This window comes from Ahaetulla prasina, chromosome 6 (assembly GCF_028640845.1).
Source record: "Ahaetulla prasina isolate Xishuangbanna chromosome 6, ASM2864084v1, whole genome shotgun sequence".
NCBI lineage: Eukaryota > Metazoa > Chordata > Lepidosauria > Squamata > Colubridae > Ahaetulla > Ahaetulla prasina.
The window spans coordinates 12,756,601-12,770,130 of record NC_080544.1 but is presented as its reverse complement, the minus strand read 5'-3'; the positions used below and the strand labels follow the sequence as shown (position 1 = coordinate 12,770,130).

Below are 13,530 nucleotides of genomic sequence, written 5' to 3'. Positions count from 1 at the left end.
AGTGAAATAACACCGAAAGAGAACAGCAATATGGACCGGAACACCAGGTCTCGCTGCTTTAGCAGACTAAGAAAGATACTCAGAGATGATTCACACCCTGGTGTTCTGTCCCCCCTCATCTCCGCCTGAGCGATGACTTAATTAGCCAGCACTATCAGCTCTGGCAGCAAGCTAGTGAACGTCTGCCAAGTGTCTCTGTTATCTCCCTTGATGTCGATGAGTCACCCAGGAACAAACCGTACTTCAGCTCTAGTCAAGCAGTTGATTTGCCTGCTACGAAGAAGCACAGCAGCCCTCGCTGGTTTTATATCCTGTGGGGTGTGGCTCCATGACTCAGCACTTCCTAGGCCTGCCCCACCCCTGCTTCTGTTGTTCCCGCCTCTCCTGCCTACAAAACCTAGGGTCCAGCCAGGCCTGATTGCCATCAGCTGGGTCTAGAGGTGTGGCCTGGGGGGGGAAAGAGTCAGGGGACGGAGGCCTCGTTATCTCCTCCATTTGGCCTGCCTCTGCTCCTGGAGCTGAGCCAGGGAAGCCGGTGCTCCTGAGGTAAGTCCTGACGGCCCTTCCCCCTCACTTTCCAAGTCACTTTCTGGCAGGAGGCCCGGCTCCAAGTCACTTTCTGGCAGAAGGCCTGGCTCCAAGTCACTTTCTGGCAGGAGGCCCGGCTCCAAGTCACTTTCTGGCAGAAGGCCCGGCTCGGGGGGCGCAGGCACAATAGGTTTAAAAAGAGTTTCTATCCTTGGGCTGTCAGACTCTTTAAACACAACCACAATCACTCCACGCACACACAGAAATATATGACTAAATTTATTTATTTTTTCTTTCTTCCCCTTAATTACTTGCATAGGGATTATTCTTTATACTATTTATGTTGCTTGTATTTTTTTGTCATGGATTGCACCAATGAGGCTAAAACCAATTTCATTGTATACATGATGTACAATGACAATAAAGGCTATGCTATGCTATCGAATATCCATGTTCCTCAACAATGGACCAAGAAGACTCCATATTTCCTCATTTCCTAAAAGAGGGTTGTGTTATTATCTCTACTTTGCAAGCAAGAGTTCAGCCGGAGTCAGAGATGATTCTTTGCCTAAGGTCACCTAACAAATTTGCCCACAAAATATGGCCGGAGGTAGAAACTTCTCTGCTCAGAGCTGCATGTTGAATGTTGGGCAACAAAAATCAATTTTTGCCCCATTGTGATGGGGAAAAATGTCCACTTCTAAAGAGGGACTAAAGCAATGGTGAAATTCAATTTTTTTTACTACCTGTTCTGTGGGCGTGGCTTGGTGGGCGTGGTGTGGGTTGGTGGACATGGCTTGGTGGGCGTGGCAGGGGAAGTATATTGCAAAAATCTCCATTCCCACTTCACTCCAGGGGAAGGATGCTGCAAAATCCCCATTCCAGTAGTGGGTTTCAAAATTTTTTACTACCAGTGGTGTGGCTTGGTGGGTGTGGCATGGCTTGGTGGGCGTGGCATGAGAAGGATACTGTAAAATCTCTCCAGGGGAAGGTTACTGCAAAATCCCCATTTCCTCCCGATCAGCTGGGACTCGGGAGGCAGAGAATAGATGGGGGCGGTGCCTGTCAGAATTTTTACTACCAGTTCTCCAAACTACTCAAAATTTCTGTTACCGGTTCTCCAGAACTGGTCAGAACCTGCTGAAACCCACCTCTGCCTCATTCCCTCCCCACTCCTGGGGGAAGGATATTGCAAAAACTCCATTTCCACCCCACTCTGGGACCAACCAGAGGTGATATTTGCCGGTTCTCCAAACTACTCAAAATTTCCGCTACCGGTTCTCCAGAACCTGTCAGAACCTGCTGGGTTTTACTCCTGGACCAAAATGATTGGAGATAGATACAATGAAGTCTATGTTATTGGCACTGTAAACTGCAGTGTTCATTGGACCCCTTCCTAAAGAATGCAAAAAAAAAAAAAGGCCCAGATAAAACAATGTCAAGCAAAACAAAGGAAGAAACAGCAGTCTGGTTTTGATTATCTATCTCCACCTCTCCAAGATCACCAGATCTAGCTTCCTGCTTTCATGCAGGACTGCAATACAGCTGTCTGTAATTAGAAAACGCTGGAGGTTTTCACGAAAAAAATGGACGACCATTTGTCCAGGATGGTATATGTATTCTGGGTTTTATTTAAATAGAATGTGACAATAATGTTTAAGAACTACCATTGGCTAATCTTGTCATCAGTTCAATATTATTTCATTATGCAGCATCTCCTCTGAAAAGTTCTCAGTGCTTCAACTTGATCATCAATGTTAGAGGCAGCATACAATTTCTTAACATTTAATTGTAAAAGTTGATATCTGTATTTTATATTTCATCTTGTTTACAACCATCTCTGCTTAATTGAGTAACAGTCTGTTTATATTGCACACATGCAAATGTTGAAATTCATACATATGTACAATTAACCGATCATGTGAAATTATGCTATTATTAATACTTGTTTTGCAAATATTCTATTTGCCACTGTTGGTGGGCTGTTTTGCCAAATGAATCATAATCATTTTTTTTTGCCAGTTTATTAATAGATGCTAGGTAGATTCTAAATGTTAAGAATTTCTAAATGTTAAGAATCTTGATAAGTATTGTTACTTTTCTGAACCATCCACAAATGAAAAAAAATACGATACCCCCCTATTTTAAGTAGATAGTTTATTAAGCTTAACTTCTAAGAGACCGCTCCTAAAAGACCACTAGAAGTACTTTATCATTTTCTCATTGGATATTTATTAATTTCCTTAATAAATAATAATTTATGGATCAGAAGTAATGCTTCTGATTTGTTAAAAACAGACTTACAGCTAGAAACAAAATCAAAGAAAACTCATCGAAGTTGCCAAAGGACGCTGCAGCTTTAATCCACGACACAGCAGCAATGCGTCTGCACAATACTGTTCATGAAACTATTGTTTTGACAAATTGCACGGCCCTCGTTTGTATTCTCTCTGACACAACTCCTCATATAGAACACACCCTCAATTACTGAAGTCTTGTGATTATTTAGAAACTTTAAATGACTATGCCCAGAGAGATGAACAGGGTAAAGGTATTGAAAGTGCCGAATTAAAGAAGTCATTAGCAAGAAATGCCACAATATTACTTTTCACGCTAAAATTGCAGGCCCTTTATTGTCTTCATGCTCAGACATGTGGAACTTATCTGAGGTAACCTGATGCTTGCAAATGGCTAATTAGCTGAAATTTAGAAAGGCAGATATAAAAGCAATTGGGGGTAATGCAAAGTTGTCCTGCAGCAATATCAGATACTATGTTTGCAGTTCTTCATTTTTTTCCTTCCTTCCCTCCCTCCCGCCCTCCCTTTCTTCATTGTTGAAAAATATAAACCTATTATGCTTTTCACTTTTAGGCATGCAAAATTATGCCAAGAATGGGGGGGGGGGAAAGCCAGAAAGAATAAGACAAAGAAATTAAGGAAACAGCTAAAATGCATTTTCCATCAACACCTTTCATTGTTTTTACTCCAAGCATTTCTATCTTTCCAGATCATTCTAACTTCCATCGCCTCCATGCCTCTCTTTCTTCCATCGCAAAATATTATTTCAACACAGATTTTAAAAGTCGAGCCAAACACCTGTCATTTTTAAATGTTCATTTGTCCCCTGTCAAAATGCCATGGAAGCCAATTTCACATGCCAATCCAAGTATCATTGAAGACTCCAAAACATATATATTTATATTATAAAGCAGACATGTTGCCCCACGTAAATTTCAGTCTTTTTAAAATTGTGTTGTTGTTGTTGTTGTTGTTGTTGTTGTTGTTTTAAGCATGGACTTCTGAAAATTTTGACATCAGGGATTCACCTAGTATTTTATCATATTATTTTATTTTATTTTATTTTTATTGGCTGTCCATCTTGCCCCAAGGCAAATATGGGCGGCTTATATCATTTAAAAACCAATAAAACCAAAGAATAAATTATTTCTAGTAACAACAAAAGTTTTACTCCAAAGACAAATTTTTTAGCAAAATTGAAAAAGCAGTCAGGTTCTATTCATTCTATTCGTCGTGAGCTTAAAACATATTTATTCATTCAAGCAGGACTGGCATAAATAGTTGATTTTAAATTGGGGTTTTAATAATATTTTAAATTTTTAAATGTTTTAATTATTGGCCGTATAGTAATAGTTCATTTTAAATTCTTTTAATTGTATATATTCTGTGTTTTTATTCTGGCTGTACACCGCCCTGAGTCCTTCGGGAGAAGGGCGGTATAGAAATTTAATAAAATAAAATAAATAAATAAATAAATAAATTGCTCTTTACCGGTATGACTTTAGCCAATCATCAAGATTGCCCCCATTAAGTTTTACTTACAGAACTGAGGGACAGATAGATCAATTGAACTCAGCACGTCCCCCCAAAAGAATCTTCAATCTGGATCAACTAACTACTCCCGAAGACTAACTTAGTCTTTTAAAAAATTCTTAACAACTACGAAATTACCAACTAGCTAAGAAAAACAGAATCTTTTTTCCTTGAGGAGTGGACTTAGCAGGAGGAAGAGTAAAGAGGAGGTAGAAGAAAAAAAGTGGTTTTTCGTCATCTAAGGTCATCCATTCAACTTGTTGTAAAGGGATCTGAACAGCCCCTCAAAAGAAAAAAATAAATAAATGACGAGGCTGCTTCTACAGGTAGTCCTCGACCTACAACCACAATTGAGCCCAACGTTTCTGTCGTTAAGTAAAAACAAAGTGAGTTTTGCCCCCATTTTACCACCTTTCTTTCAGACGTTGAGCGAATCGCTGCAGTTGTTAAGCTAATAGCACGGTTGTTAAGTGAATCCGGATTCTCCATTGACTTGGTTTGTCCGAAGGTCGCAAAAGGGGATCCCTTGATTCCAGGGACAGTTACCCATCGTCATAAGTATATGCCAGTCGCCAAGTGTCCAAATTTTGATCAGGTGACCACGCAACGGTCATTAAGTGTGAAAAATGAAGGCAATTTTTCCAGGTGTATCTTTGAACAATCACTAAATGAATGGTTGTTAAGTTCGAGAAATACTTGTATTCTATGCCACCCGTCTTGCACTTAACAATTATTCCACCAACAAGCTGCCAAAAAGCCATTTAACACAATCCGTCCTGATCTCTAGAAAATATGTCAGGGCTGATCTGACAAGAGAGAAAAGGGGAAAAAAAGTAAATGTTTTCATTCAAGCGGAGCAGAGCCAACTTTTTCTCCGCCATCTCCTCAAGCCAACGTTTCTTTGGAGCTTTTCAGGGTCAGCAAACACAGAAAGCCGGCGATTCGGTTAACCAAGATTAAAAAAAAGAATTAGGAGCAACGCTGCCTTGACGGCCTCTTCCATTATATTTTACTTTTTTTTTTTAAGTTTAATCTCCGCATTCCTGTTCGGTTTATCATTGCCAGTCTGGCCCGATAGCAGAACATCTAATCAACATTCGCAGCTAAATGTTTATGCAAGGCTTGGCCGTGGATAAGACTGGCAGAGAAATTATTTCCTAGGCCAAAACCTGAGGAGAAAAAAAAACGAGGAGGCCACATGATCTCGAACATCCTCAAAGGTCTACAAAGGTCTAGAACAGAGATGGGATTCAAATCCGGTTCGCTATCACAGAGCGCTTTTGATGACGGGTGAGCGAAGCCTCCCGCCACCGCCGCTACCGGTTCGCCCAAACAGGGGCGAACCGGTAGAAACCCACCCCTGATTTAGAAGTGAGGTCCATTTTCCTATGCAAGAAAAGCAAACCAGTGCAAAATACAGGGAGTCCTTGACTTACAGTACCACCACAATGGAGCCCCAAATTTATGTTGCTAAGTGAGCCATCTTTTAAGGGAGTTTTCCCTCATTTTATGACCTTTCTCGCCACAGTCGTTAATCGCCGCAGTTGATAAGTTAGTAACCAGATTGTGAAGTGTATTTAGCTTCCCCATCGACTTTGCTTGTCAGACCTTGGGACATAACAACGGTCATAAGTATGAACCGGTTGCTAAGTATCGGAATTTTGATCACGTGATCATGGGGATGCGGCAAAGGTCGTGACCGTGAAAAACGGCCCTTTTCTCAGTGTTGTTGTTAACTATGAGCGGTCACTAAACGGGCTACTGTAAATCACGGAATACCTGTATATCTGCAATAATATCTTCTTGATAGATATCGTTTTCTAAAAAAATGCAAATGCAATCGGCTCCAGTTCAGAAGTTTACGCAAGACTAAAAGTTTCCACGCCATCTCCTTCAGACCTCACCCAGTTTTCCTACTGGCCCCGATGAGGAAATTTAACAAGCAGAACATTAAATGGGCAAATAATTACCTTTTAACTCTTGGAAGAGGCTAACGTCAATTAACACGCAGGAGCTCTTAACAAACAGAGAGATGAAGAGGAGGAGGAGGTGGGAGCCCAGAGCAGTTCCGGCAGTCATCAAGGTCGTTTCTAACAAGGAAGAAAACCAAAAAAGAAGGGGGGGAAATAGTTAACTATTAATTTTCATAACACCGATGATGCAGAGAAGATGGTAACCCCCAAACATGGGGAAAACCCCCCAAAAAACAATCAAGACTTAGGCATGATATTTAACCTTCCATTATGAAAAACACACCCATTTATTCATTGCAGGCTGAAATCCTGAAATAAAGGTAGCCCTCGACTTACGACCCACAACTCCAAATTTGCCTTGCTCAGCGAGACGGTTATTAAATGCGTTTGGCCCGCTTTTACGACCTTTCTTGCCACAGTTGTTAAGTGAATCACTGCAGTATCACGTTGGTTAAGCACACCTGGCTTCCCCATTGACTTGGCTTGTTAAAAGGGTTCCCAAAAGGTGATCACATGACCCCGGGACACTGCAACGGTCATAAATACGAGTTAATTTCCAAAGCATCCAAAATTTTGATCATATGATCATAGGGATGGCTTCTTGATGCAAAAAAGAGCAATTAAGATTCTTAAAGGCCTGGAGACCTATGAAGAACCGTTGTAGGAATTGGGTATGGCCAGTCTAGAGAAAGGAAGGACTGGGAGGTGACATGATAGCAGTCTTTCAGGATTTGAGGGGCTGCCACAAAGGAGGTGGGGGTGTTAACTTATTTTCCAAAGCACCAAAAGGCAAGACAAGAAACCATGGATGGAAACTAATCAAGGAGAGAAGCTACCTGGAATTAAGGAGAAACTTCCTAACGGTGAGAACAGTTAATCAGTGGAACAGCTTGCCTTCAAAAGTTGTGGGAGCTTCATCGCTGGAGGTTTTTAAGAAGAGACTGGACAGCCACTTGTCTGGAATGGTATAGGGCCACGATCGCGAACCTATGGCACACAGAAGTCATGTCGCCCGGCACGCATGACCTTGCATGCTTGTCTTGCGGGTTTCTGGCACGCATGTGCGCGCGATGATCAGTTGTCCTTCATGTGTTCGCGCATGTGCGCCAGCCAGCTAATTGTCAGGTGTGGATGCACACCAGAATTCGGAAGTTTGGTTTTTCCGGAGCGCTGGCCAGCTGATCATCGGGTGCGCATGCACGCTAGAACCCGGAAGTTTGACCTTTCCAAAGTGCGGCCCTGATGAGCGCGCGTGTGCGTGAGCGATGTTTCCGTGTGATCTTTTTGGCACTCAGTGCCAAAAAAAGTTCGTCATCACTGGTATAGGGTCTCCTGCTTGAGCAGGGGGGTTGGACTAGAAGACCTCCAAGGTCCCTTCCAGCTCTATTCTGATCGGTTGTAAGTGTGGAAAATGGTCATAAGTCACCATTTTCCGTGCTGTTGTAACTTTTACGGTCACCAAATGAGCGGTTTGTAAGTTGAGGACTATCTATACCAGAGGTCTCCAACCTTGGTCCCTTTAAGACTTGTGGACTTCAACTCCCAGCTGGAAAAGCTGGCTGAGGAACTCTGGGAGTTGAAGTCCACAAGTCTTAAAGGGACCAAGGTTGGAGACCCCAGATCTATACTAATGGTGGACTAAAAAGGAGATGGAAGAAGGGAAAAAGGAGGACTAAGCTGAAATCTACATTCTATTTATGCATCTCACTTGTTACAAAGCCACTTTTTCATGTCCTTGCAGTACGAAGCATTTATTTTTCACTTTAGCTGAGTTGCACCTCTGTATAAACGTGGAAACACGGCCCGGTGCGTTGAAACCATAACAGCTTTAGCAAACAACATATCCAGTACCACCCCTCAATCCGATGTGCAATCGAATGAAATCCCAGGGATAATTAAAGAGGAGATAGCTGCATTCACAATCCTCTTACGAAGTTCTGCAACTGTAAATTTTTCAAATGGGTTTAAGGCCAACCGTTTTCCCAAGTCGCGCTATTAGCTAAAAAAATAATAAAATAAAAATAAAAATGAATGAATGAGCCTGCAGCATATGCTAGAATTTCATTAGAGCACTTGCTGAGCAGGGTAATTTCTGGTCAGAGCTTGGATTTAAAGAGAACCAAGATTAAATTAGGCACTCTGGAATATTTGTTTGCGGCACTGTAAGTTTACTTATTTAAATTTGTAGCCCGTTCTAATCAGTGATTTAGCTTTTTTCTCACAAGATGTGAATATATGTTTAATATATACAATCGTGTCAATATCCCCCCGCCCCACAAAAAAATATTAAGAGGCATAGTGCAGGCTAACTCATTGCTCACTGCCAGAAGTTTGATCCTGACTGGCTCAAAGTTGACTCAGCCATCCATCCTTCCAAGGATGGTAAAATGAAGACCCAGATTGTTGAGGGCAAGAGGCTCTCTGTAAACTGTTTGGAGAGGGCTGTGAAGTGGTATATAAGTCTAAGTGCTATCTATCTTCCTTCCTTCCTTCCTTCCTCCCTCCCTCCCTCCCTCCCTCCCTCCCTCCCTCCTAAAGGTTGACTCCACCTTCCATTCTTCTGAGGTCGGTAAAATAAGGACCCAGATGGTTGGGGGCAAGAGGCTGACTCTATAAACTGTTTGGAGAGGGCTGTGAAGTGGTATATAAGTCTAAATGCTATCTTCCTTCCTTCCTTCCTTCCTCCCTCCCTCCCTCCTAAAGGTTGACTCAGCCTTCCATCCTTCTTAGGATGATAAAATGAGGATCCAGATGGTTGAGGGCAAGAGGCTGATTCTGTAAACCACTTAGAGATGATTGTAAAGTACTGTGAAGCGGTATATAAGTCTAAGGGCTACTGCTATTGCTATATAGTGACCCTGTTTCCTTTCTTGTAAACGCTGATCCTTTATTTCAGAAAGTTATCCTTTCTTTCAGAAAGTTATCCTTTAGATTCATTTTATTTATTTATTTAGAATTGTGATGGCACAGTGGTTAGAATGCACTTATTTCAGAAAGTTATCCTTTCTTTCAGAAAGTTATCCTTTAGATTCATTTTATTTATTTATTTAGAATTGTGATGGCGCAGTGGTTAGAATGCAGTATTGCAGGCTAATTCTGGCCACTGTCAGAAGTTCGATCCTGACTAGCTCAAAGTTGACTCAGCCTTCCATCCTTCTGAGGTCGATAAAATGAGGACCCAGATTGTTGGGTGGCAAAAGGCTGACTTTGTAAACCGCTTAGAGAGGGCTGTAAAGCACCATGAAGCAGTATATAAGTCTAAGTGCTATTGACTCAGCCTTCCAACCTTCCAAGGTTGGTAAAACGAGAAGCCAGATGGCTGGGGGCAATATGCTGACTCTGTATATCGCTTAGGGCTGTGATATATACTTTACCACTAAAATATTGAGCTTCACTTGTGTGATTCATTTATGTAGCTTTCTTAGTAGAATTATGTCACTAGTTCCTTTTGTTTTCTTCTGGGGTTTTTTTTAAAGGGGGGTGGGGTAGTTTCAAAAAAGATTCCCATCCTTGCCTCTCCAGACCATGGTGACTGAATTCCCAGTTGGCCTCCCCTTCAAGTATATCAGAGCCCAATTGTTGGTTTTAAAGTGGGGGGTGATGGTGTTTTTTTTTCAAAGTTCAAAATAGGAGGGTAGGCTAAACTCTCCATTCCAGATTACTGAAACCATTTCTTTCAACCTAAAAAGACTTCCAGAATAGTTAGAAGGGTGCCGGAACATTTCTGGAAAGATGTTCACATACACACACACACACACACACACACACACACACACACACAGAGAGAGACACACACACACAAACCCAGGCAAATAAGCATAAATCATTGCAAATTCAAGCTGTTTTGTGCCCTCCCATGAAACAGATTTATAAGGGGGGAAATCCTCAATGAAAGTTTAAAGGAGAGAGGGAGGAGAGAGAAAGGAAGGAAGGAAGGAAGGAAGGAAGGAAAGAGAGAGAGAGAAAGGGAAGAAGGGAGGAGAGAGACAGGAAGGGAGGGAGGAAAGGGGAGGGAGGAGGGAAGGAAGGAAGGAAGGAAGGAAGGAAGGAAGGAAGGAAGGAAGGAAGGAAGGAAGGAAGGCAGGCAGGCAGGCAGGCAGGCAGGCAGGAAGGAAGGAAGGAAGGAAGGAAGGAAGGAAGGAAGGAAAGAGATAGGGAGAGAGGGAGGGGAGAGAAGGGAAGGAAGGAAAGAAGGGGCCTCTGTGGCTCAGACTGCTAATGCAGTCTGTTATTAACAGCAGCTGTCTGCAATTACTGCAGGTTCTAGTCCCATCAGGCCCAAGGTTGACTCAGCCTTCCATCCTTTATAAGGTAGGTAAAATGAGGATCCAGATTGTTGGGGGCAATAAGTTGACTTTGTATATAAATCTTTAAATCTTAAATTTTCTTTCTAGTTTTAATTGGGGTTTTTAGATTCATAATTCTTAATTTTTCGGCCATACTGTATAATAAGTTTTTTAATTGTATTTTAACTGTATATTGTTCTTTTTTATCCTGGCTGTACACCGCCCTGAGTCCTTCGGGAGAAGGGCGGTTTATAAATCCAATAAATAATAATAATAATAATAATAATATACAAATAGGATGAAGACTATTGCTAACATAGTGTAAGCCACCCTGAGTCTTCGGAGAAGGGTGGGATATAAATGTAAATTTTTAAAAAAAAGGAAGGAAGGAAGGAAAAGATTTTTAGGAATGAAGTACACTTGCAAGCTCACTCATCCATCTTGAAAGAAATGACAGCACTCAAAATGAAGCCAACAGAAGAGAAAAGAATCACATTTCAGCTGCCTTAATCTTAACATAAACAAATAAAATCAGATACCAGTGTACAGAAGGGCAAAACTTTCTCTGCACTTGTGAACGTTTGTCAAACCTACAGAAGGTAGATTTGGAAACATTTGGAAATTTGGAAACATGATTACAGTTCCGATGCAATTGACTCATCTTTATGACGGTCAAAGTGTCCCAGGGTCACGTGATCCCCTTTTGCGACCTTCTGACAAGCAAAGTCAAGGGGGAAGCCAGCTTCACTTAACAACCATGTGGCTCATTTAACAACCGCAGTGATTCACTTACCCACGGGGCCAAGAAAGGGTGCAAAATGTGGTCGTAAATTGAGGACTACCTGTAATATAACACTTAGTATCAGCCATGGTTAGTTTGGAAATTCCGGCAGCTTAGAGATTAGCGACATCTAAATAGCTATAATTATATCCTTCATTTTCAAGAAATTATTATATCCAAATTTCTTCTCCAGGAAGGGGAAATGATAACTGCACAGCATTGTAATCTACTTTTTTTTTAACAACTTTACAACTTTTTCTTAATAATATTAAGCAATCTAGCGAAAGAAAAAAAAGTGATTTTTTTTTTAAAAAAATAATGATAATGATAATTCCAGGGCTGATTTTAAACTCTGTTGCGCTTGCAAGCAAATGTGCATCACAATGCCAGCTCCATTTTTTGCATGCTTGCTTGTCACATTTCAACGCAACTATGAAAGTGTGCGCTCCTCATAGTGGTTGCGAAAGGATGTATGGCTATGGCTATACAGGCAGTCTTCAAGTTATGACCACAATGAGCCAAAATTTTCTGTTGCTAAGTGAGACAGTAGTTAATGTGAATTTTGCTCCACAGTTGTTAAGTTAGCCTCTGTTAGTCACAACTGACACAAACTTGTGGTTTCTTTATATAAATATAAAGTCGAAGACCACACACCTTAAAACTTGCTAAGGTTGAGAAACATTGATGGGACATAACACTTATTTAAATCTAACTTATTTACTTTTAACATTTAAATTTATGGTCATTTCTGTCATCATCCACAAAAGGAAAATAGTCAGGAAGATGGGAAACATCGTGAGCGGTGGTGGGATTCAAGTAATTTAACAACCGGTTCTCTGCCCTAATGATTTATTCCGACAACCAGTTTGCCAAACTGCTCAGAAAGTTAACAACCGGTTCTCCCGAAGTGGTGCGAACTGGCTGAATCCCACCCCTGATCGTGAGGTAAATCGAAACAATTCTACAGAACACACAGACAGAAAAAGGCGGGGAAAAAGGGAAACACCCACTTCACACACAACAACCAATCACAATGCAGACTGCCTCAGGCGTGAGTCAGCACTTTCTAACTAATCAACTACAACTGTGTGTTCTGGCCGATTGTACCCTGCACTGTTCCCGCTATCTAAATTCAATATCCTAACAATCATTACGGAACACAATTCATTTTGTTTCTACTTGGAAACCAGTTCTGGGCTTTGTGCTTGAGGTGGGGGTAAAAAAAATAAAACTTCAATTTTTAGGCTTTGCATTTTAGGAAGGCCTCGACTTACAACTGCAATTAAGCCCCAAATTTAGGTTGCTCAGTGAAACATTGGTGGAGTGAGCTGTGCTCCATTCTACCATCTTTCATTTGCCACAATTGTTAAAGCGAATCATTACAGTTGTTAGTTAAGTGAGTAACAAGGTTGCAAAGTGAATCTGACTTCCCCCATCGCCAAAAGGGATCAGGTGACCCCGGGACACTGCAACTGTCATAAAGACGAGTCAGTTTCCAAGTGCCTGAATTTTGATCACGTGGCCATTCGGATGCTCCAACTGTCACAAAAGTACAGGTTGTAAGTGTGAAAGGCAGTCATAAGTCACTTTTTTTTTTCAGTGCCATCGTACCTTCGGATGGTCACTAAACGAACTGTTGACAGTTGAGGGCCATCTGTATCATTTGACAGAAAGGTGTAAAATCCAGTAGATTATGTCGAGCAGAAGAGCCTTCTTCGCCAACTTATATACATTTTTTTAAAAAAAAATTAGATTCACTGGAAGCGGATAAATTTAACCTCAGTAAATATACAGTAGGGAGGCCAAGCAAGCAGGCAAAAGGAAACAACCCAGTAATTCAATTCCAAACAAGTGGCCATTGGAAGCCGAGATAAATCTTTTTAGAAGACGAGCAAAATCTATAAGGGAATGACTTTTTTTAAAAAACAAAGCTCTATTCTCTAATAAAAAGAAAGCATTGCATTATTTTAAGTACCTTTCAGAGTATGTTAACTTAGTTTATTTGAAATAAATTAATGGAACCTTTGAGAATCTGGTCTCAGATCGTGCTACAGGAGAGGCCTGTTAGAACAGTCATCTAATAGATAAATGTGAATTATAGTAATGTAAAAAAATGTAAGATGAGGGGAGA

The 13,530-nt window shown here is 41.2% G+C and overlaps 1 protein-coding gene across 6 annotated transcripts in view; it reads right to left on the bottom strand.

The window, feature by feature from the left end:
• ZMIZ1 (zinc finger MIZ-type containing 1) overlaps window positions 1-13,530 on the bottom strand; it is a 558,395-nt gene that overhangs the window by 448,246 nt on the left and 96,619 nt on the right. For all 6 annotated transcript variants that reach the window (XM_058188355.1, XM_058188360.1, XM_058188358.1 and 3 more), the window contains exon 2: window positions 6,330-6,449. The gene's annotated coding sequence lies outside the window, so the exon portion shown is untranslated. The remainder of the gene's footprint in view (window positions 1-6,329; window positions 6,450-13,530) is intronic.